This window comes from Arachis hypogaea, chromosome 11 (genome assembly GCF_003086295.3).
Source record: "Arachis hypogaea cultivar Tifrunner chromosome 11, arahy.Tifrunner.gnm2.J5K5, whole genome shotgun sequence".
Taxonomy (NCBI): domain Eukaryota; kingdom Viridiplantae; phylum Streptophyta; class Magnoliopsida; order Fabales; family Fabaceae; genus Arachis; species Arachis hypogaea.
The window spans coordinates 24,137,528-24,161,467 of NC_092046.1; positions in this window are offsets into that span (position 1 = coordinate 24,137,528).

Below are 23,940 nucleotides of genomic sequence, written 5' to 3' on the forward strand. Positions count from 1 at the left end.
GGCTGATTTCATCTTGTCGGGCCCTTCTAAGTTATTTTCGTAATCCTCTTTCTTGGACCTTGTTCAGGTCTCTCTCAAGGATTACTTCTATAAATTTTATGTTTTGGGCCGACTTCATCATGTCGGGCCCTTCTATGTTATTTTTGTAATCCTCTTTCTTGGACCTTGTTCAGGTCTCTTTCAGGGATTACTTCTATAACTTTTATGTTTTGGGCCGACTTCGTCATGTCGGGCCCTTCTAAGTTATAATAATCCTCTTTTATAGGGTTGGCCAGACCTCTTTTCAGGGATTTACTTATAACTTTGGTTATTGCGATTGGTCCGACTTCTTTACGTTGGCCATTCTTTAAGTTATTTTTTAGCAATCCATTTTATTAAGACCTCGTCAGGTCCTTTCTATGGATCACTTTCGATAACTTCTTGCATTATTCTGTTTTCATCTTTGCCGATTTGTAGAAATTGGTTTTAATCCATGTTTGGTCGACCTTTTAATGAATTTGGTTTTCATCTCTGTTGGTCTTTATCGTGATCGTGCAGTGAATTTGATTTTCACTTTCTGCCGATCTGTAGCTTTATAATCGGACGATGAATGTTTCAGATTAATGTGGCTTGCGAATTTGTAGAAGATCTAAACAGACTTTATTCAAAAGAAAATGCAAATATATACATGTGGAAGCTTTATCCCTCTAAGTTGGGCAATTTATAGGTCTTGACTTGGCGCCTCATTAAAAAACCTTTTCAGGAAAAAGAGTGCGCCTTATCCTAAGATCCTTTATCATCCCTAACTATAGTATCTTCTTAGGTTGCAGGCGTGCCATGACCTAGGAAGCTCTCGTCCATCGAGTTCGGACAGTCTGTAGTAGCCCTTTCCAAGTATTTCTATAACTCAGTAGGGTCCTTTCCAGTTTGCTGCTAGCTTTCCTTCTCCAAGTCGAGTCGTTCCGATATCATTTCAGATTAGGATGAGGTCATTCTCAGAAAAACCTCGCGGCACTACCCTTTGATTATATCTCGAAGCCATTCGACGTTTTAATGCCTCTTCCCTGATCCGAGCTCTTTTTTGGACTTCTGGAAGTAGGTCGAGTTCTTCCCTTTGAAGTTGGGAGTTGGCTTCTTCATTATAGTGGATCACTCTAGGCGATCCTTCTTCAATCTCCACTGGGATCATTGCCTCCGTTCCATACGCTAATCGTAAGGGTGATTCCTTTGTGGTGGAATATGGCATTGTTCGATATGCCCATAGGACTTATGGGAGCTCCTCAGCCCAGGCTCCCTTTGAGTCCTGTAATCTCCGTTTCAGCCAGCCAATATGACTTTGTTGGCAGCTTCGGCTTGTCCATTAGCTTGGGGATGTTCTACGGAGGTGAATTGTTGTTTTATGTTCAAGTCGGCCACTAACTTTCTGAAGCTGCATCTGTGAATTGGGTGCCATTGTATGTGGTGATAGAGTATGGAACCCCGAACCTTGTGACAATATTTCTATATAGGAATTTTTGACTTCTTTGAGCAGTGGCGTTAGCTAGAGGTTCTGCCTCGATCCACTTTGTGAAATAGTCTACCCCTACTATGAGGAATTCGACTTGTTCCGATCACTGAGGGAAGGGTCCGAGAAGGTCGAGTCCCTATTTTGCGAATGGCCAAGGTGAGGTCACGCTGATGAGTTCCTCTGGCGGGGCGATGTGAAAGTTGGCATGTTTTTGACATGGTGGACATGTCTTTACGAACTCTATGGCTTCCTTTTGTAGAGTTGGCCAATAAAATCCTGCCCGGAGTACTTTTTTGGTAAGTGCTTGCGCTCCGAGATGGTTGCCACAAATGCCACTATGTATTTCTTCTAGAACTTCCTTTGTGTTGGAAGTCAGCACACATTTTAACAATGGTATTGAAATCCCTCTTTTGTATAGAGTATTATTTATGATAGTGTAGTATTGTGCCTCCCGTTTTAACCTCTTTGCCTCCTTTTCATCTGTGGGGAGTGTTTCTGTTTTGAGGTAGTTAATTATGGAAGTCATCCATCCTTGATCTTGACCTGTTATGGCTAGGATTTTTTCTTCCTCCGAGATTGATGGGTTCTGCAGCATTTCTTGGATGAGGCTTCTATTGTTGCCCCCTGGTTTGATGCTGGCTAGTTTTGAGAGTGCGTCAGCTCGGGCATTCTATTCTCGGGGTATGTGATGGACTTCATATTCTCCGAGTTGTCCGAGCTATTCCCTGGTTTTGTCCAAGTACTTTTTCATGGTTGGATCTTTGGCTTGGTAGCTCCCTGCTATTTGTGAAGTGACTACTTGCGAGTCGCTGAAGATGATAAGCTTTTGAGCTCCAACCTTCCTAGCCAGCTTCAAACCAACTATTAGTGCCTCATATTCTGCTTGGTTGTTTGAGGCAGGGAACCCGAATTTGAGGGAGAGTTCGATTTGGGTTCCTTGGTCGTTTTCAATTATCACACCCGCGCTGCTTCCAATTTTATTTGACAAACTGTCCACGTAGAGATTCCATTCTGTGGGGAGTTCTGGGGTGTCTGTAAATTCTGTGATGAAGTTGGCTAGGTATTGTGATTTGATGGCTGTCCGAGCTTCGTATTGAAGATCAAATTCGGACAACTCGACTGTCCATTGCAAGATTCTGCCTGCTAGGTCTGTTTTCTGTAAAATCCCTTTTATAGGCTAGTTGGTCCGAACCCTAATGGTGTGAGCTTGGAAGTATGGACGAAGTCGTCGAGATGTTAGTATGAGGGCGTAGGCAAATTTTTCTATTTTTTGGTAGTTCAGCTCGGATCCTTGTAATGATTTACTGATGAAGTATACGGGTTGTTGCCCACTGTCGTCTTCCCGAACTAGTGCTGAGGCTACTGTCCAACTTTCTACTGCGAGGTACAATATGAGTGGTTCTCCTTCTTGTGGCCGAGTTAGGATAGGTGGTTGTCCCAAGAATATTTTGAAATCTTGGAAGGCTTACTCGTACTCCGTTGTCCATTCGAACTTCTTTCCCTTCCTTAAAGTGGCGTAGAAGGGGAGACATCTTATTGTCGATCCGACTAGAAATCTGGACAAGGCCGCCAACCTTCCGTTGAGTTGTTGTACCTCTTTGACACAAGTCAGGCTCTTCATGTCGAGTATGGCCCGGCATTTATCCAGATTTACCTCGATTCCTCTTTGTGTGACCATAAAACCCAAGAATTTTCTAGCTTCTACTGCGAAGGTGCATTTTGCAGGATTGAGTCGCATGCCATGCCTTCTTATAGTGTCGAACACTTGGGTCAGGTTGGATAATAACGTCTCTTCACTTTATGTCTTTATTAACATGTGGTCCACATAGACTTCCATGATTTTTCTGATGTGATCCGTAAAGATCTTATTAATTAATCCCTGATAAGTAGCTCCCGCATTTTTAAGACCAAAAGGCATGACGATGTAGCAGTAGTTTGCTTTTGAGGTTAAGAATGAAGTTTTTTTCTTGGTCGGGTGGATACATTGGGATTTGGTTGTATCTCGAATATACGTCCATAAATGAGAGGTATTTATATCCGGAGGAGGCATCTACCAGAGCGTCGATACTTGGGAGTGGATAAGGATCTTTTGGGCAGGCTTTGTTGAGATCAGTGTAGTCGATGCACATTCGCCACTTCCTATTTGATTTTTTCACCAAGACGATGTTAGCTAGCCATAGTGGATACTTGACTTCTCTTATGAATCCTGCCTCCAGTAGAGCTTGTACCTGCTCTTCCACAGCTTGGGATCGTTCTAGCCTGAGCTTTCTTCACCTCTGTTGTACTGGCCGAGATCCTAGGTAGACCGCCAACTTGTGGCACATTAATTTGGGGTCTATGCCCGGCATATCTGCAGCCTTCCATGCAAAGAGGTCAACATTATCTCGTAAGAACTGTACGAGTGATTCTTTTATGTCTCCTTTCAGGATCGTACCAATATTGGTTGTTTTGTCCGGGATATCTCCGATCTGGACTTTCTCTACTTCACCTTTGGGTTGTGGGCGGAGTTCTTCCCGCCTCTAAACTCCACCGAGTTCGATTGTGTGGAATTCTTCTCCTCTGCCTCTGAGGTTTAGACTTTCATTGTAACAGCGGCGCGCCGTCTTCTGGTCTACTTTTATTGCGTCGAGCTGATTCAATATTGTCCAACCTATTAAGGAGTTGTAGGCAGAACTCACGTCGACCACGATGTAGTCTATCTTGAGTGTTTTTGACTGGTTTCCTTTTTCGAAGGTTGTATGTAGTGAGATGTATCCAAGTTTCTCCCAGTCCGAACAGGCTGTTCGGATATGCTCTAAGTTCTTTTTCTTCCAGGCCGAGCTTGTCGAAGGCAGTTTTGAATAAGATGTCGGCGGAGCTACCTTGGTCTATCAGTGTGCAGTGGAGATTTGCGTTTGCCAGTATAATGGTGATGACCATGGGATCGTCGTGTCCTGAGATGATACCGGATGCGTCTTCTTTGGTGAAAGTAATTGTAGGGATGTCGGGTGCTTCCTCCTTTCCCTCAACATGATATACTTCTTTAAGATATCTTTTGCGAGATGATTTGGAGATTCCTCCTCCTGCAAACCCTCTGTGTATCATATGGACGTGTCTTTCTGGTGTACGAGGTGATCACTCAGTTCGTCCGATATCTTCATCCCTTCTTCTTTTTCTTTGCTCATCATCCCGGGTGGCCAGATACAGATCTAATTTTCCTTCTCTTACTAGTTTTTCTATGACATTCTTTAAGTCAAAACATTCGTTGGTGGAATGCCCGCGTATTCGATGGTATTCACAATATTCGGTCTGATTTCCTCCTCCTTTTTTGCCTTTGAGTGGTCGAGCTGGGGGTATTTTTTCAGTGTGGCAGACTTCTCTGTAGAAATCCACAAGGGACACCTGAAGAGGGGTGTAATTATGATATTTTTTATTTTTTCCCCATGTCGATCTTCCTTCTTTTTGGACTCTTTATCCTTATCCCATAAGGGATAGGTGAATCTGGATTTTGAGGTTTCCCCGAGTTGAGAGTTTTCCTCCATGTTGATGTACTTCTCTGCTCGTTCTTGCACTTCGTTCAGAGATGTGGGGTGTTTTTTTGATATAGATTGACTAAAAGGTCCCTCTCGCAGGCCATTGATGAGGCCCATAATGGCGGCCTCTGTTGGTAGGCTCTGTATGTCCAGGCATGTTTTGTTGAATCTTTCCATGTAGTTACAAAGACTTTCCCGATCTCCTTGCTTGATTCCTAATAGATTTGGGGTGTATTTAGCCTTATCTTTTTGGATGGAGAATCTGGCCAAAAACTTCTTGGCTAAGTCATCGAAGCTTGAGATGGACCTAGAAGGTAGATTGTCGAACCATTTAATTGCTGTCTTTGTTAAAGTAGTTGGAAAGGCTTTGCAGCGAACTGCATCTGAGGCGTCGGTGAGGTACATTCTACTTATGAAATTGCTGAGATGATGGCCGGGATCTGTAGTGCCATCGTAAAAAGTCATATGCGGGAGTTTAAAGTCTTTTGGAATTTTGGTCTTTATGATCTCCTTGGTAAATGGATCTTGGTCCTTGTGGGAGCTATCTGATAAACCCCGATTTCATGATTTTATCTTGTGCTTATTTTGGGGGATTTTGTCACTTTTTCTCGTATTTATTCAATGAAATATTATGGTTTTGTAATTCTCCCTTGAATTTTGCTTAAGTGTAAAAACATGCTTTTTAGGCCCTAAATTGGTGATTTTAATTCACTTTAATTCCATTCGATGCCTTGATGTGTTTGATGAGTGATTTCAGGTCCATAAGGCAAGTATTGGATGGAAGAAATGAGGAGAAAAGCATACAAAAAGGGAGAATGCATGGAGAAACAAAGATTGGGAATGCACCAAAGGATGCGCATGCGCACCAGGCGCGCACGTGCAAAAGTGATTTCGCCTATGGACGCGCACGCGTACATGCCGCATCCGCGCGGGTTGAGAATTTGCCAGCGACGCGCACGCGCACATGGCGCGCATGCGCCGATACTCTCACGTGGCCCACTTGAAGGCAAAACGCTGCGGGCAATTTCTGAGCTACCCAGGCCCAAATCTAACTTGTTTCTGAGTGCATTTCATGCAGAATTGAAGTCCAAGCAAGGGGGAGCAATTAGTTTAGCCAACATGAGCCTTTAGTTAGTTTTCTAGAGAGAGAAGCTTCCTCTTCTCTCTAGAATTAGGTTAGGATTATGTTAGATTATTTTAATTTCATGTTTAATTACTTGATCTCATCTTGTTTATTCTATAATTTCTCCTTTCTACATCTTGATTCTCTTAGTTTTTATGTTAATTTCCCATTTTGCTCTCTTTTGTGATGATGACTCATGTTGGATTTGTTTATATTTAATGAAATTTTGAGGTTGATGTTTCTTTAATTGATGAATTGAGTTGTGATTTCACTTTTCTTAAAATTGATAGTGGTAGATTTTAGCATCTTGCAATTTATGATGTTGATTTTCATTGCATTCTAAGTGTTTGATGAAATGCTCTCTTTAGTTCTTGAGTAGTTTTATCAACTCTTGGCCTAAGCCAAGGGACTTGAGTGGTCTTGAGTTTTTGGATATAATGGATTTGGTAATTTGAGAATCCTGTGTGATTAATTTGAAGCCCATTGACGCTAACCCACTACTAAGCCAATTGGTAGGTAGGTTAGGACTTATAGGTGGATGTGATCAAGCCTGTTTGACATACTTCAAGTCTAGGAGTAAATGTTACGTACTTAAGGCTTCGAGAAGTAAACTTAATGGGTTGACCTCTCATAATTGTCAATAATTGGTTTGTTAACTAGGATGGTGATCTCAAGTACCCAAGTCTTAGCCAAGAGTTCTTTGTTTTGCTTTCTTTACTTACTCACTCAGTCTACTTCCTTGCAATCTTATAAACAAAACCCCCCTTTTTACCCCATCATAGCCAATACGCATGCACTCCATTGGTTCTTAGGGAGACGACCCGGAGTCCAAATACTCCGGTAAATTTTCATTGGGTTTGTTACTTTGTGACAACCTAAATTTTTGTATGAAAGGACTATTGGTTGGTTTAGAAACTATACTTAACAACGAGACCTCATTAGATAAATTCTACACCGCCGAGAGTCACGATCATCAAAATGGCGCCGTTGCTGGGGATCCAATGGTTCTATGTTATTGGCTATTGTATATATTGTGAATAGCTTGAACTTTGGTTTGTTTGCCAGTTTTTACTAGTTAGGATTCTATTTTCTTTATTTCTTATTGCTCTTTGTTTTTATTTTCTATTTCATTATGAATTCTCATCCTTTTGGCTATGAGTGTAGTTCAAACTATGTTGTAGGAAATGGAAGCTCTAATGAGGATATGCATCAAGGATTTGGGAATCAAGGATGGGAGGAACCTCAAGCTTATGAACAACCTTTATGGCAACAACCTCCTACGAACTCCTATGGGTATAATTCTGATCCTAATGTATACCAGTCCAATGTGTGTGATGACCCTTATTGTGGTTGTCAACCACAATCATCATATGCATGTGACCCCATTCCTCAATATAGCCACACGTCATACTCACAAGCCTCACATCACCATTCAACTCTACATGACCATAACTCATACACACCATATCAACCACCATTAGAATCACATATAGAACAACCACCATCCCAATACCAATATTTCCAAGAACCACAAATTCCACATACACCACCTCAAGAACTCCACCAATATGAACCACCATCCGATTACAACAATCTTCCCCTAACCGATGAATTCTCTCTTCCAACACCACCTCCCGATGAAGCCTTCATATTAGAACTGAGAGACCTTGAATCTCGCATCTTAAGGCGGCAAGAAGAGGATGAAACTAAGTTTAAGGAGCTAAGAGCAAAGATAGCTAGCATGGTAGAAGCCGTGAATCACCTAACGTCCCACCTGAGTTTATGCACCTTAAGTACCCCCATTTTTGAATGTGGAGAAACAGTCAAGGAGCTTAGTGAGGATATGAACTTGAAGCTCCATGGTGAGAAAGAAGAATTGAAGCAAGAAGGACAACAAGAGGAGAAGATAGAGATTAGCGAACAAAAGGAAGTAGTGGGTGGATGTTTAGGATACGTTGAGCACATAAAGGAATCGCAAATTGAAGAATCCTTTTCCAAGGAGTTTGGAAAGGATATTAAAGAGAAGAGCAATGTTGCGGAAGTAAACAGAGAGTTGAAGGAAATTGATCAAGAAGTGGATTCCATCACTAGTGATTTTTTGCCCATGTTGATCAATTCCCTTGATGATCTTGTTGAACCCTTCCCCAGTAGACTAGAAAGCAAGGTTGAGGAAGACTTGAAACCTCCAAGACCTACTGAGGGTGAAGAACTGGGAGAATTATTCCGAGCAACAAGCGCTCATACCTATGATGATTCCGAATCAACATATGATCCTTTTGAGTTTGAAGAGTCCTTCCCCAAAATGTATAGACTTGATGATGAGGTAGATTTCACTATACCTCCCATCTACGATGAGAGTGATGGGGAAGAAATAGAAGAAATTGGTGAAGAAGAATGTGAACTTGAGGAAGCTTAGCATGAGGAGGAACTTGAAGAACTTCGCCAAGTGGTGGAAACCTCTAGAAGAGGATGGACGGGAGTAGAGCATGCTTTATCAAGATCTTTGGGAACTCCTCCACCTAGTTCGTCATCTAATCCTCCGCTTGAGTGGGTAAAACTTCTAACTCTCAGCTTTATTATCCCACTTGAGTATAGTTTGCTTGAAATGGATGGCCAACTTAGGGCGCTTTGTGGAATTAAGCAAAAGAGGAGGATGTTTAGTGGTTGGCGTTCTAAATCTAGGCTCATTATGGTGGGAAGCTCGAAATTAGAGAGCATGGATTGGTGTAATGCTCAATTAAATGGGTCTAGGAGAGTAGTTTGGTGCTTCCATGAGAATTCTGTTTTCTCGTCGCCCGGACAAAGTCAAGGCAATCAACTAGAAGATGGGTGCGAGGACAAGATATGGGATCCTGGATTATCCTATGATAGTCAATCTCGGGAGCTCACGTCTTGGAAAGGACCTCACCAAAGCTTAATGAAGAAGGTTGGAACTTCTGACAACCAATTGAAGGACAAGCACTCTTGGAGGTTCAAGGATGGATACAAGCATAAGCCACCTTGACAAGAAGCCTCCCAATGTCCAACTTAAGCACTTAAACAAAAAGTGCTTGGTGGGAGACACCCCACCATGGTAAAATCTTTCTATTCTCTTGTAGATATAATGAATGAATGAATTGGGTTCCATTGTATATAGTTTCTTTACTTCTTGGTATATTTTCATTTGCTTGCTAAGGTGTTTATGCATTCTATGCTTTAATAAGGATGAATCTTTGAATTGAGTTTTTGCTTGAATTGCAAGTTTTCTCAAGTTGTCTGAAAAAGCCCTTATGTTTCAAAATGCATTTAATATTGCATCTTAGCTAATTTAGAGTCTTAGAGAAGGATGGAAAGTTAGGATGTCTTTTGATGCTCTTAAAAAAAAAAAAAACCCAAGCCACGTGCTATAGCAAGGTGTCGTGCGCGTAGGCTGCCCATTTCAACTATCTGGGCCAAGGACCAGAGAGTTGTGCCACTTTTGTGCCAACTCTGTGTCTCAATCCATGCGGACGCACGCTGTACGTGTCCGCGCCACTCCCTGTTTCTTCATACACGCATTGGCATACTTCGCGCCTCCGCGCCCATTCCATAAGCTCATACCATCTACGCGAACGCGCATGGTGCACGCGCGCGTCGATGCGTTTTAGCATCACCCAGGCCAAAGGACCCGAGAGTTTTTCCAACTCTGGGCCTCTTTTGTGCCTCTGGCCCAGCATACCCACACGGACGCGCACTGTACGCGTCCGCGCCAACCCTTAACTCGTCCATATACGCGTAGGCGCGTATGGCGCCCCCGCGCCACCTCCCTATTTCTATCACCCACGCGGACGTGCACGATGCGCGCACGCATGGATTCAAAAACCCCATTTAACCAGAGACACAAAGCCCTAGCGCACTCGCGCAAAACCCCCCTCCAACGTTCCATTTCTTCTCTCCCTCCATCTTCAACCTCCAACCTCTGAGCAACCCACCACCGGCTGTCCTCCGGCGAGCGACCCGCGACCATCGCCGCCGCCGTCACCAACCCCCTCCTCCTCACTCCCTTTCTCTCCTCCACTCCACCCCTCTCTGTCTCTGCTCGCTCTCACAGCCCCAGCGCCACTGCGACCACCATTGTCGCTGGCACGAGCTTAACTTCACAGCGACGTCGAACCACCACTCCACTTCACCTTCCTCTTATTTGCCCCATTCAGTTTCTGCACCCTAGGTTCCTGCTTCTCCTATTCTGCATCCTTTCTACTGTTTACTGTAATTCCATTAGTGTAGTTAGAATTAGCTTAGTTAGTTAATTTAGTTTGATTTAGGTGGTTAGCGAATCTGGGCTGAGTAGTGGATTTAGGCTTGTTTAAGTTTCTGCTGCTATGTGAAATTGCTCTGTTTTGCTGCATTGTTCTGTGTTCATGTAATCTGTTAATGCTGCTTACTTGTGATGGATTGGTAAAGGAAATGCTGATTGAAGCAACTGCTTCTGCTCTCTGTGCTGTTTGAATTGTTTTGTTGCTGAACTATTGACTATCTGTTACATCCATATGAACTCATATATATGATTTTATATTTCTAATTGTTGATGAATTCATATGGAATCTACTTTGACTATTTGAATTTGGAAAATAGCCAATATGTTGCTGAAAAGCTGCCAAATTTTTCTTAACCATAATCCTTAAATTAACCTTGTTTGATGGGTGTAACAAATTCTAGTTGATGATTTCTGTTCAATTAGAATCTTGTTGCTTAAATGGTTTTGGAAAATCCTTAGGGACAAGTTTTGGTCTTGCTTAAACTCTTTGCTTGTGATGCATGATGGTTTGCTTATAGGCATTGAATGGTTTGAATGAATTTTCTAATTGACCATCACTTGTGATTTCTTTAAAATTTTGTGCCTCTTTTGCATAGACACACAAGTTTGAATGTTCTCATCTATGTGACCAAATAGTTCATTATGTTCATACATAGTCTCATTAAGTCACATAGACCATGAGGTTTCCAATTCATATTTGAACTTGTGACTTGTATGCATTGCTAGATTTGGTGTTAAATGTGCTTGATTTACTTGTTTCTCAAGGTTTTAATTTCACCAACATTACTAGTGATCATTGCATTGATTGATGGTTTGTTTCACGTTAGTTGCTTTCTAGCTATATCATATTTCATCATCAATGACTTGTTGCAATTCATGATTGTGAACGTTCTTACATCCCTATTTTGTGCATTCCTTTCGAATTGAGTTAGTAATCACCATATCACTGATATTCAAACTGATTTCTAACTTTAACCTGTTTAACCGACTGACTTCTTTTGGTTTTCAACTTAACTCTTTATATCATTCTTTTGGATATGGTGCTTTCTAAGCTCAGTAAACAAATAATGTGCAAAGTATGGTTTGAATTCTTGGTTTGAAGATTGGTTTGAATTCTAAATTATGTTTGCTTGCATTCCAAGAAATCTCCTTTCTTTATTCACTTGATGAGTATGCTTTGCTTTGGGTGCTTTATACCTACTTGGCTATATGCTTATATTATATTATCTCTGTTTTTCAGGATGTCGGATAAAGGAAAAGCTATAGCCACCACTTCCAAAAAGAGGAAGCACTCTAAGACCTCTACCCCCTCACCATATGCTAACTATGCCAAGAATCCACTGAATGAAGAAGATATAGAAAATCAGTCACTTCCATCCACTGATTCAACCAAATTCCCTAACCTTTACTGCGAGCTACGCTTTTCCCGTTATACAAAGAAATATCTGAACATTGAGAAGAAGCTGAATCTTCCCAATGACGTGAGGCGTGCCATAAACGCCCGTATTTCGGAGTTGGGATTGGATTTCGTTCATAGGGACCTAGGAAGGATTAACATCTCATGGGTTAAAGAGTTTTACTATAACTTCTTCCGAGTGAACTTAGATTCAGTGCACGTAAGGGGTAGAGAGATTATGATCACTGAGGAGGCTATAGGGGATACACTGCTTTGCAGAGTTGGTACTCCTGAGACTTGTGCCTACCAGCAGGAAGAGGTGGCTATCCTTTCCATGACTTTTGACTATGAGGCGCTTAGGCGCGTGATTGTTACACCAGACGCTCCCTGGGTGATGGACTTGAACAACAAGAAGCCTAAGGGGATGCTATCTGCATATCTGTCTAGGGAGGCTAGGACCTGGCAGCAGATCTTTGCCCACTACATCCTGCCTACCATTCACTTCTCAGAGATTTCAATGGATATGCTGATTCTGATTGGGTGTGTCATGGAAGGGAAAGAGGTGTATTTCCCCCGGCTGATTAGGCATAGCATGTGGAGAGCTCACATCTGTGACTTGCTACCGTTTTCTACGCTGGTTACTAGTTTGGCTGAGCTAGCTGATGTCCCGTGGGAGGACGATGATGCGATACCACCACCCCCAGATGACGACGACAAGGAAGTTACTATTCCATGGGGTGGATGGGTGCACGAGAAGCCCTCGACGAGATGTCATTCTCGGGCTAGAGCGGTAGTTGAGGCAGCCAGACCCTCACCCTCCACAGCAGCAGCAGGACCATCTTCCTCCACAGCAGCCGCAGCATCCGTGCCATCACCACCACCAGCACCTGAGCCGACTTATCTGTTGGTGCAGCACCTTCTTCGCTTCATGGTGCGCTTCGAGTGTCGTGTCATGTGACGTCTTGACTGCTTAGACCAGGTATTTGCATCACAGGGCATTGAGCTTCCTCCACTCCCAGACTATCCTGCCTCTGACGAGTAGGACCAGGAGGAGGAGCATAGTGAGGAGCTGACACAGCAGGAGGCACCACCAGAGACGCAGACCACCACTGAGGTCTAGCAGCCTCCTGAGGTCCAGCATGACATTCCTGAGCCACAGCCAGTACCACCTCCAGTCCCACAGCCCGAGCCTGAGCATGAACCACAGCCTGGTGTGATTGTTGACCCCCATCCCGAGCTTCAGTAGTAGCATCGAGGACGATGCTTAATTCTAAAGTGTGGGGAGGTCACCGTTCGTGACCGGCGTTTGCATTTATGTGGTGAACTTTCAGACTTTTATTTCTATTCGCTACTACTCTATTTTGTTCTATTCCGCACTTTATGTTTTAGATCATTTTGGGATTACCGTATATATTTATGCTATTGTAGATACTCTTATTTTGGTTGTTGCACACTCTTAGTATATATATATATATATATATATATATATATATATATATTGCATCTTAGTTGTGTTTTGCATCTTAGTTGTTGATTGTGATTAGAAAATTAATGGATTGCTAAAAATCTAGTCAACCCTTTTTATATAAGAAATGTGTTTTGATTGAAAAAGGGGTAAACTAGGAGAATTTTTAAAATTTTCTAAATCACAATATTGCATTAGAATAAGCTTAATCAATATGATAAAAATTTCCAAGAAACTCATTTTTAGGGCACCACCCCAATTGGTTGAAAATTTTTTTTTTAGAACTTACTTGAGCTATATACTTGTGGATCATGTTTTGAGCTGAGAACACAAGCATGTGAGAATTGAGCCTAATTGTGTGATTACATCATACATAACCACTTACTTCCATTCTTGTGTGCATTATTCTCCTCTTATGATTGTAATCCTTGATTTGTTTGATTCTTTATGTCTATTAATCTGTGTATACATGCATTTATATGAGTGAGGCCATTGTTCAAATAGCTCACTTACCCAAATAGCCTACCTTTTATCTTCCATTGTTAGCCAATTTTGAGCCTATGCTTAACCCAATTGTTCTTAATTGTAGCACATTACAAGCCTAAGTGAAAAACAATAAATATCCCTTAATTTGGATCTTTGATTAGTCTAGGCTAGTAAGAGTGTTTATCATCTGATTTTGGGGAAGTTGGAAACATTGGGTAGAGATAAAAGTGTGCTTATATTTTTGTTGAAAAATATTGGGAATTGGGTACATACTCATGTATTAATCATGTGTAAACCATATGCATTGATGCTCTTGTATATAAAAAAAATATATTTTAAATAAATTTTTCATATATAAAAGAAAGAAAAAGAAAAGCAATAAAAAAGGGACAAAATGCCCCAAAGTGAAGTTCAATAAGAGTCAATACATAGGTGTGGTGATCAAAAAGAGAATACATGAGTATGTGGAAAAAGTGAAGAATGGGCAGTTAAGTTTATTTAGAATTGTATAGGTTGCCATAGGTTAGGTGGGAAGTTTAAGCTAATCAAAGATTCAAATCTCAAGCTCACTTGACCATGTGCATCCTACCTTGACCCTAGCCCCGTTACAACCTATGGGAAAGACCTCATGATATTTGTATGCATGCATAAAGTAATTGTTGATTGTTAGATGAAAAACAAATCTTGGAAAGTATGATTAGGGGAGAATTGAGTGAATCAACCCCATACACTTGAGTGCTTAGAGCAGACACACATCCGGCAAGGGTTCGATCGCTCAATTACATGTTTCCACCCATGATCATCTTTTCTTGCAAGTTTGTGAACTCTTTCAATGATTCAATCCAATTGTGGTTTGCTTGATTGCTAATACCTTAGCCCTTGTACTTATATGCGTATTCTTGGAGGTTGATTTATTTTGACTAAGCCATTGCATCATGTAGATAGATTGCATTTAGTAGTTGCATTGAATAAATGTTAATACCCTTTTGCTTCTTCTTGATTTTAGCATGAGGACATGCTTAGTTTAAGTGTGGGAAGATTTGATAAACCCCGATTTTGTGATTTATCTTGTACTTATTTTGGGGGATTTTGTCACTTTTTCTCGCTTTTATTTAATGAAATAGCATGGTTTTGTAATTCTCTCTTGAATTTTGCTTAAGTGTAAAAACATGCTTTTAGGCCCTAAATTGGTGATTTTAATTCACTTTAATTCCATTCGATGCCTTGATGTGTTTGATGAGTGATTTCAGGTCCATAAGGCAAGTATTGGATGGAAGAAATGAGGAGAAAAGCATACAAAAAGGGAGAATGCATGGAGAAACAAAGATTGGGAATGCACCAAAGGACGCGCATGCGTACATGCCACGTCCGCGCGGGTTGAGAATTTGCCAGCGACGCGCATGCGCACATGGCGCGCACGCACCGATACTCTCACGTGGCCCACTTGAAGGCAAAACGCTGGGGGCGATTTCTGAGCTGCCCAGGCCTAAATACAACTTGTTTCTGAGTGTATTTCATGCAGAATTGAAGTCCAAGCAATGGGGGAGCAATTAGTTTAGCCAACATGAGCCTTTAGTTAGTTTTCTAGAGAGAGAAGCTCCATCTTCTCTCTACAATTAGGTTAGGATTAGGTTAGATTATTTTAATTTCATGTTTAATTACTTGATCTCATCTTGTTTATTCTATAATTTCTCATTTCTACATCTTGATTCTCTTAGTTTTTATGTTAATTTCCCATTTTGCTCTCTTTTGTGATGATGACTCATGTTGGATTTGTTTACATTTAATGAAATTTTGATGTTGATGTTTCTTTAATTGATGAATTGAGTTGTGATTTCACTTTTCTTGCAATTGATAGTGGTAGATTTTATCATCTTGCAATTTATAATGTTGATTTTCATTGCATTCTAAGTGTTTGATGAAATGCTCTCTTTAGTTCTTGAGTAGTTTTATCAACTCTTGGCCTAAGCCAAGGGACTTGAGTGGTGTTGAGTTTTTGGATATAATGAATTTGGTAATTTGAGAACCCTGTGTGATCAATTTGAAGCCCATTGACGCTAACCCACTACTAAGCCAATTGGTAGGTAGGTTAGGACTTATGGGTGGATGTGATCAAGCCTGTTTGACATACTTCATGTCTAGGAGTAAATGTTACGTACTTAAGGCTTCGAGAAGTAAACTTAATGGGTTGGCCTCTCATAATTGTCAATAATTGGTTTGTTAACTAGGATGGTGATCTCAAGTACCCAAGTCTTAGTCAAGAGTTCTTTGTTTTGCTTTCTTTACTTACTCACTCAGTCTACTTCCTTGCCATCTTATAAATAAAACCCCCTTTTTACCCCATCATAGCCAATACGCATGCACTCCATTGGTTCCTAGGGAGACGACCCGGAGTCCAAATACTCCGATAAATTTTCATTGGGGTTTGTTACTTGTGACAACATAAATTTTTGTATGAAAGGACTATTGGTTGGTTTAGAAACTATACTTAACAACGAGACCTCATTAGATAAATTCTAAACCGCCGAGAGTCACGATCATCACTATCCTCATGAGAAGATTGATTAGCTTTGGCCTTGAGATCGCCTTCGATTTTTAGGAGTTTGTCCTCCGATTCCCAGCGTCGTCTTATTTCCCTTTGTATATTTTTCTCAGCTTCGCATTGATGTTTTGCCTCTTTTTCGAGTTGCTTTAAGCGATCTTGAAGTTCCTCCATGGCTCCCACAGTTGATGAATCGTTGTTTTTGTTAGGTTGAGGAGTATCTTTTGGTGTAGTGTCTGCGTTCTTGTGCGGCGTTCTATCTTCCAGATCCAAATCGTGGTCGTTGTCATGGTCGTCCGCCATGGTGATGGGATGACTTCCAGATTCCCCGGCAACGGCGCCAATGTTCCGAGGGCTACCTGAAACTGTAGGTCGATCTCGAATGAGATCTTCTGTACCGGTCAGAGATGACGTGTCCGGCTGGTGGGTGGCAACCGGAGCTGTCGTACCCGACTTGTTGGCTGGGTGCGCTACTGATCTTTTGTCACCGGAGAGTGGTGGGTACCTGCAATGGACTCCGATTCTTAAGTTAGCAAGGGTATTAAGCAGGTTTTTAGTAGAATTAGAGTATGAGTTATACCTGGGTGCTCCAGTGTATTTATAGTAGTGTAGGCTGACCTTTCTAGATAAGATAAGTTAGTTATCTTATCTTTATCTTTAAGCGAGGTCATCTTATCTTCTGGGGTGCCGCCCTTATCTTTCTAGGCTTTAACTGCCTTTAGATTGGGCTGTGTCCCTTCATTTGGGCCTGTTTGGGCCCTTCATGTCGAATTGGCCGAACTCTTTTAAAGAAGAGGTCGGGGGTCCTGACCTGAAGAGGTCGGTCGCCTTGTCGCTAAATATCCCGGGTCGGATAGCTCGACCCAGGGTATGAACAGCTATCTTCACTTAAGTTTGAGGTGGATGTGAAGATCACCGGTTCCTCCATAGGTGGTGTCACAAAACTCAGAAGCTTCTTCACGTAAGCAAACCGGCGTTGGTTCCGCCGTTCATATCGGTCCATCTTCTTATGGAGATTCTCAAGCAGTTGGTGGGATGATTTAGGTGGTGCGGACGAAGTGGTGGGGATGCCCACGGGAATAGCTATGTCAAGGTTCCTGGTGTCCGTCGGAGGCTTGAGATATCTTCCGGTTGGGACGACATCGCCCTCCATCGGAATCAGTGCTTTCCGGTCCTTAGCTTCCTGAGGGACACCGGTAGTAGCAATTAACTCGGTCACCAAATCAGGGAAGGGTAGGATTCCCCTAGTATGGACACGACCCATGGCTTGTCAGATGAGGAGAGGGATGTTGACTGGCTTCTCTGTAAGTATGCATTAAACTAATAGGGCTAGCTCCGCAGTGATAGATGACCCGTGGGTGCTTGGAAGCACATAATGGGAGATCTTTAGAGAGAGAAACTCTAGCTTTTCTCTAGGTTTTTGCTTCTCAATTTGGAATTCTCTTGGATCCATTGGTGAGATCTATTGTCAATTCAATTTTACATTGCTTCAAGTTGTAGATCAAATTCTTCTACTCTCAATTTAGTGTTCTTATTGCTCAATTTACTTTAGATCTTAGATTTGGATCTTGTTACTTTGATTTCCATTAATGCATTGAGGAATTTTATGTTCATTGTTGTCAATTGTTTGATTGTTGTTAATCTCTTGTAGTGGATATCTTTGATTTGAAGTTTCTTCTCAATTTTACAATGCCTTTCACTCTTGCTCTCCAAGTGTTTGAGAAAATGTCAACTTTAGCTATGGAGTAAACTTTTCATTCTTGGCTTGGGGGTTGAGATATTGGAGACATTTGAATTATCAATGTCTTTTGTTGATTATCAATTAGAAATTGCTAATTGATTTGAATGTCACTAAAGCTAGACTTTCCTAGGATTTGACTAGGACTTGTGAACTCAAATTGATTACCCTCACTTGACTTTCCTTCATAGTTAGAGGTTGAATAAGTGAAGTAATAACTAATTATTATCACAATTGATGGAGATTATGATGATAGGAATTCCAATTCTCACCCCTAGCCAAGGCTTTTACATTGCTTGATTGTCATTCACACTATTAGCTTGTTTCTTTCTTGCATTAAACTCCAAAATACCAAGACAACTTCTAACCAATGATGTGAATCTTAGAGCAACTCCTAGGGAGAACGACTCAGGACTAATACTCTCGGTTATTGATTTTGGATTGTAGTGACATAATATCTTTGTTTGTTGCAGAATTGCTTGTCGGTTTAGACTATACTCACGACAAAATTTCATTAATGAATTCTATACCTGCAAGAAATCTCTCATCAAAACAACAAACAATTCCTTCATTCAAACATTTGTTTGTCACAAATACGAACCCCTAATAAAACTAATAACCGAAGTATTTAAACCTCAGGTCATCTCTCAAAGGAATTGTAGGGTAGTGCTCTTGTTATTGGTTATGGACATGTATATTTTGGGGTTTTGGATAAGAAACAAGAAAAGTAAATGACAATGAAATTCAAATGATAAAAAGGTCTTGGCAAGGTTTGGTGGTCAAGGATCTCTATCCTTATCACTAACCACAATATGATAATTGCAAGGATTAATCCCATTAAGTCATCCTCTAACAAGTAAAGGAAAGTCAAATAAGCTATATCAATCCAAGTCCATAAGTCCTAGCTATTCACTAATTGAATTAATGAGAGCTAGAATCAATGGCTACCAATTATCAATTACTTGGACATTAGTAACTCAAGAGTTCCTAAGTTACCATCTCAAGCCAAGAACATAAAATTCTACTCAAACATCCTTCCAAGTATTTTGTCAAACACTTGGAAGGCATAAAAGGAAAGCATGATAAATTGACAACAAGAATAAAATCTAACAACTACTAATTGCAAAGAATTAACAACAATAATCAAAGAACGCACAATTGACATGAATTACCTCAAATTGCATTAAAGGAAAATAAAAGGAACAAGAGTGTATCAACAATAAAGTATACAAAATAAAGGAGATCACAACAAAAGAGTTAAAGAACAAGAGGTAGCAACAAGAAATTGAAAAGGAAAGTATATGAATACAAGAATTAAAGCCAAGATCTAAGAAGAGATTAACCTAATCCTAATTCTAGAGAGAAGAGAGAGCTTCTCTCTCTAGAAACTAACTAAAGCATGATAAAACTAAACTCTAACTAACTAGATGTCTAAGTGTCTCATCACTCTTCAATCCTTGGGTTTAATAGCTTTAGAAGTGAGTTGGATTTGGGCCTGAGAAGCCCAGAATTTGCCCCCAGCGTTTTGCCTTTAAGTGCCTTGTATAAAAATTATTTTCCCCTTTTCTTTGATAAACCTCATTTTTAGGGTTTATCTTGTATGGATTATGGGGGTTTTATCAATTTTCTATCACACTTATTCATACATAATGCATGGTTTTGTGTTTCCTTCCCAATTTTACTTCATAGTTGAAAACATGCTTCTTTTACACTAAATATGCCATATTTTAATCCTCTTCTATTACCATTCGATACCGTGATCTGTTTGTTAAGTGATTTCAGAGTTTATAGGGCAAGGATGGCCTAGAAGAGAGGAAGGAAGCATGCATAAATGGAAGGAGCATGGAAAATAGAGCTTTGGAGCTTGAGCAGTGACGCATACGCGTGCCTTACGCGTACGCGTGGATGCTTGCTGCTAGGATCGGCGCGAAGAAGCCAAGGCTAGAAGCCGGCGCATTCACATGGTTGGGCAAGAACGTCATGGACGTGCGAGCATGATTTACACATGCGCGTGGGTCGTAAAACTCAAGGGACGCACACACATGCTGTACGCGTACGCGTCGGTGCTCGCACGTGATTTTTAAGTGAAATCGTGCTTGGCGAATTCACAGAGGCTGTGGGGCCCAATCTAAACCAACTTTGGCGCAAAAAGGCTTAAGAGGACCAAGGGATGAGGGAATTGACATTCATTCACACTTTTAGATATTTTTAGTTGGTTTTGGAAGTTACATTTTTAGAGAGAGAAACTCTAGCTTCTCTCTAGGCTTTTGCTTCTCAATTTGGAATTCTCTTGGATCCATTGGTGAGATCTATTGTCAATTCAATTCTACATTGCTTCAAGATGTAGATCTAATTCTTCTATTCTCAATTTAGTGTTCTTGTTGCTCAATTTACTTTGGATCTTATAATTGGATCTTGTTACTTTGATTTCCATTAATGCATTGAGGAATTTTATGTTTATTGTTGTCAATTGTTTGATTGTTGTTAATCTCTTGTAGTGGATATCTTTGATTTGAAGTTTCTTCTCTAGAGAAAATGTCAACTTTAGCTATGGAGTAGACTTTTCATTCTTGGCTTGGGGGTTGAGATATTGGAGACACTTGAATTATTAATGTCCTTTGTTGATTATCAATTGGAAATTGCTAATTGATTTGCATGTCACTAAAGCTAGACTTTCCTAGGGTTTGACTAGGACCTGTGAACTCAAATTGATTACCCTCACTTGACTTTTTTTTATAGTTAGAGGTTGACTAAGTGAAGCAATAAGTAATTATTGTCACAATTGATGGAGATTATGATGATAGGAATTCAAATTCTCACCCCTACTAATAACTCTTCTATTGATCTAAGTACGGACACTATGGCCACTCCAAGACGAGTCACTCTTAAGGAAGCCGGTGCTCCGGACTATGTTCTTCAACCTACTCAAGTGCGCCATCTGGACTTGAATGCTAATTTTGAGCTCAAAACTGCTTTGATCAATCTTCTTCCTAAGTACCAAGGACTTCCCGCTCAAGATCCTATTAGACACCTTAAGGACTTCCAAGGTGTATGTTCTACTACTAGGCGGGAAGGCTCTAGTGAAGTTGCAGTTTGGTTGTATGCTTTTCCTTTCTCTTTCGAAGGAAGAGCAAATGAGTGGTTCTATTCTTTGCCCAGTGAGATTGTTAGCGATTGGGACTTGCTTAGAAGGGAGTTCTTAGACAAATTCTTTCCTGCGGCGGTGATCGATAAGTTACGGAAAGAAATTTCATGCATTGTCCAAGGTGAATTGGAAACTCTATATGAGTATTAGAAACGGTTCCGAAAGCTTCTTGACTCATACCCCAACCATATGATTGACACTCTAATGTTGATTAGCTATTTTTGCCAAGGAATGAAACCGCAAGACAAGATCCTTCTAGATGCTTCAAGCAATGGTTCCTTGACAAAATATAGAATGGTAGAAGAGGCATGGCAATTGATCACCGATTTGGCCGAGTCCACCTTACATGCTAGACAAAGGAACAATCATCCTAGAGCCGTAAATAAAGTTTATTTTAGTGGTGAGACCGCTGCCCTTACTAAAACTTTGGGCAAGATGACATGTATTCTAAAGCAACTCCAAATAAATCAACAACAACCTCCACTTCATCAACAACAACCTCAACCTCCTCATCAACAACAAAGTCAACAATTGGTTTCCCAAAGAGTGTGCGGTATTTGCTCTTGCTAATCCCATTACACGGATGAATGTCCGAGCCTCCAAGAGGACAACACCATAGTGGCTACTAATGCCTACTACAACCATCCCAACCAAGGATATCCTCAACAAGGAAGCAACTACAATCAAGGATATCCTCAACAATGAGGCAATTACAATCAAGGGGGTAACAACTATAATCATGGTTGGCAAGACAATTCCAACCAAGGATGGTGGGATAATTATAACCAAGGAGGTAGGGACAATGGAGGAAATCAAAGGTGGAACAACAACAATCCATAAAATCGATACTCACAAAACCCTCCATATCAACAACCAAACTAAGGAAGAAACTACCAAACCTACCAACCGCCTCATCAAAGGCAAGCACCTCAACCCAACTAACCACAAGCCCCTCAAATCACCTACCCTTCCCCTTCCTCCAATCAAGATAAAACACTCCGTTCCATTCTCCAAGGACAAAAAGAACTTTAAACTACACTTACCTCTAGTCTTACCGGTCTTACTTCTACCCTCCAAGCTCTCATAGCTGATGACATGTCATCATGTCACGTTTTTCTATACTTTTTCATACAAGAAATTGATAATTAGTGCTTAAATATTGCATTCTTTTATGCTTAAATGGTATATTTTTTTATCTTTTGATTTGAAAAACTTTGTAGTAAATAAGAAGAAAAAGAAGCAAAAAAGCACAAAATAAGCTAAAAAGGAGAAAAAAAAAAGAGTTTTGAAGCACACTTTGAAGTTGGACCACACTTTGATGCCTTAGGCCACGCTTTCAAAAGTGTGGCCCATGACCATGAATGAAGGAAACAAAGGCTAGCGCTCAATTACAGGGACCGCTACGTTAAAATTGTTAACTTTTTCGGGTTTTTTTCTAGCCTTGTGACAGCATGACCACGCCTCCTTCAAAGGGCCATAACTTGAGCTACAGATATCCAATTGATGTGCTTCTACTTGCATTAAAAAGCTGACATTCAGAGCTTTCCAACGATATATAGCAATCCATATTTGACATGAAATTGAAGCACAAGTGAAAGGCATCTTTAAGACCCAAAAATCAAGTATAGCGCTCACAAAATGAAGCAACCAAAGATCGAAGAGGGGAACCAAGGCATCCTGTGTAGCGCTACGTTACTTCTTTTAACTTTTTCGTGACTTTCACACTTGGGAGGCCATCCTATGCACTAGGTAGTGCTCAATGAGTGAACTGAGCGCTCAATAAGTGAGCACTAGGCAAGGTTTCAAGTAGCGCTACGTTGCATTACTTAACTGAGCACTTCACTGGGAGCTGCCCCATGCCTCAAACCAACTTGAACCAAGCAACCTTGACCCATGCTCCAAACCAATTGAACCAAGGCCAACCGGACCCATCTCTCTTCAAATCCAAAGCAAGCAAAGGCCATATCATCACTCAAAGGCACAAGAACAAGCTTGATTAGAAATTTCATTTAATTATAATTTGTTTTCAATTTCAATTTCATTTTTCATTTTGTAAAATGCCTATATAAAGGCATCTATTCCATTTTAGAAAAAAGGAGGCTGGCTCTACTAGAGAGCATTAGGAGTAGTGTAGAATAGAAAATCCTCTTTGAAACACTTTTAATTTTTCTGCACTTTCTATTTTTAAATCTTGAATTCAGTTTATGCAAAATTTCAATTCCTGCAATCTTCTACTCCAATTTCCCTCTTCTGCAATTTTATAATTCATTTACATTGAGCTTGATTTTAATCTTTTGTTCCGATTGCTTTCTGTTTCCATTGCTCTCAATTTACTTTTATGCAATTTAATTCCTCTGCAATTTACATTTGAGTTTGCTGTGAGCTTGATTTACATTTCCTGCAATTTACAATTCCTGCAATTGTCCTGAGCTTTGATTTTCAGCCTCTTTAATTTCCAGCACCCAGCCCCCTTTACATTTCATGCAATTTACCTTTCTTGTCATTTAAGATTCTGTCAATTTATATTCCTTGCTCTCTAAGATTCTGCCATTTACCTTCTGCATTTTACAATTCCTGCAATTTGTGTTCTGTTGCTTCAATTTCATCCAATTAACCAATGCTAGCTTGACTAGACTAATCACTCACTAAAGTTGCTTGATTCATCAATCCCTATGAGATTGACCTCACTCTAAGTGATTTTTACTACTTGATGCAACCTGGTACACTTGTCGGTGAGTTTTGGTGTTGGAATTCCGATTTCAACCCATCAA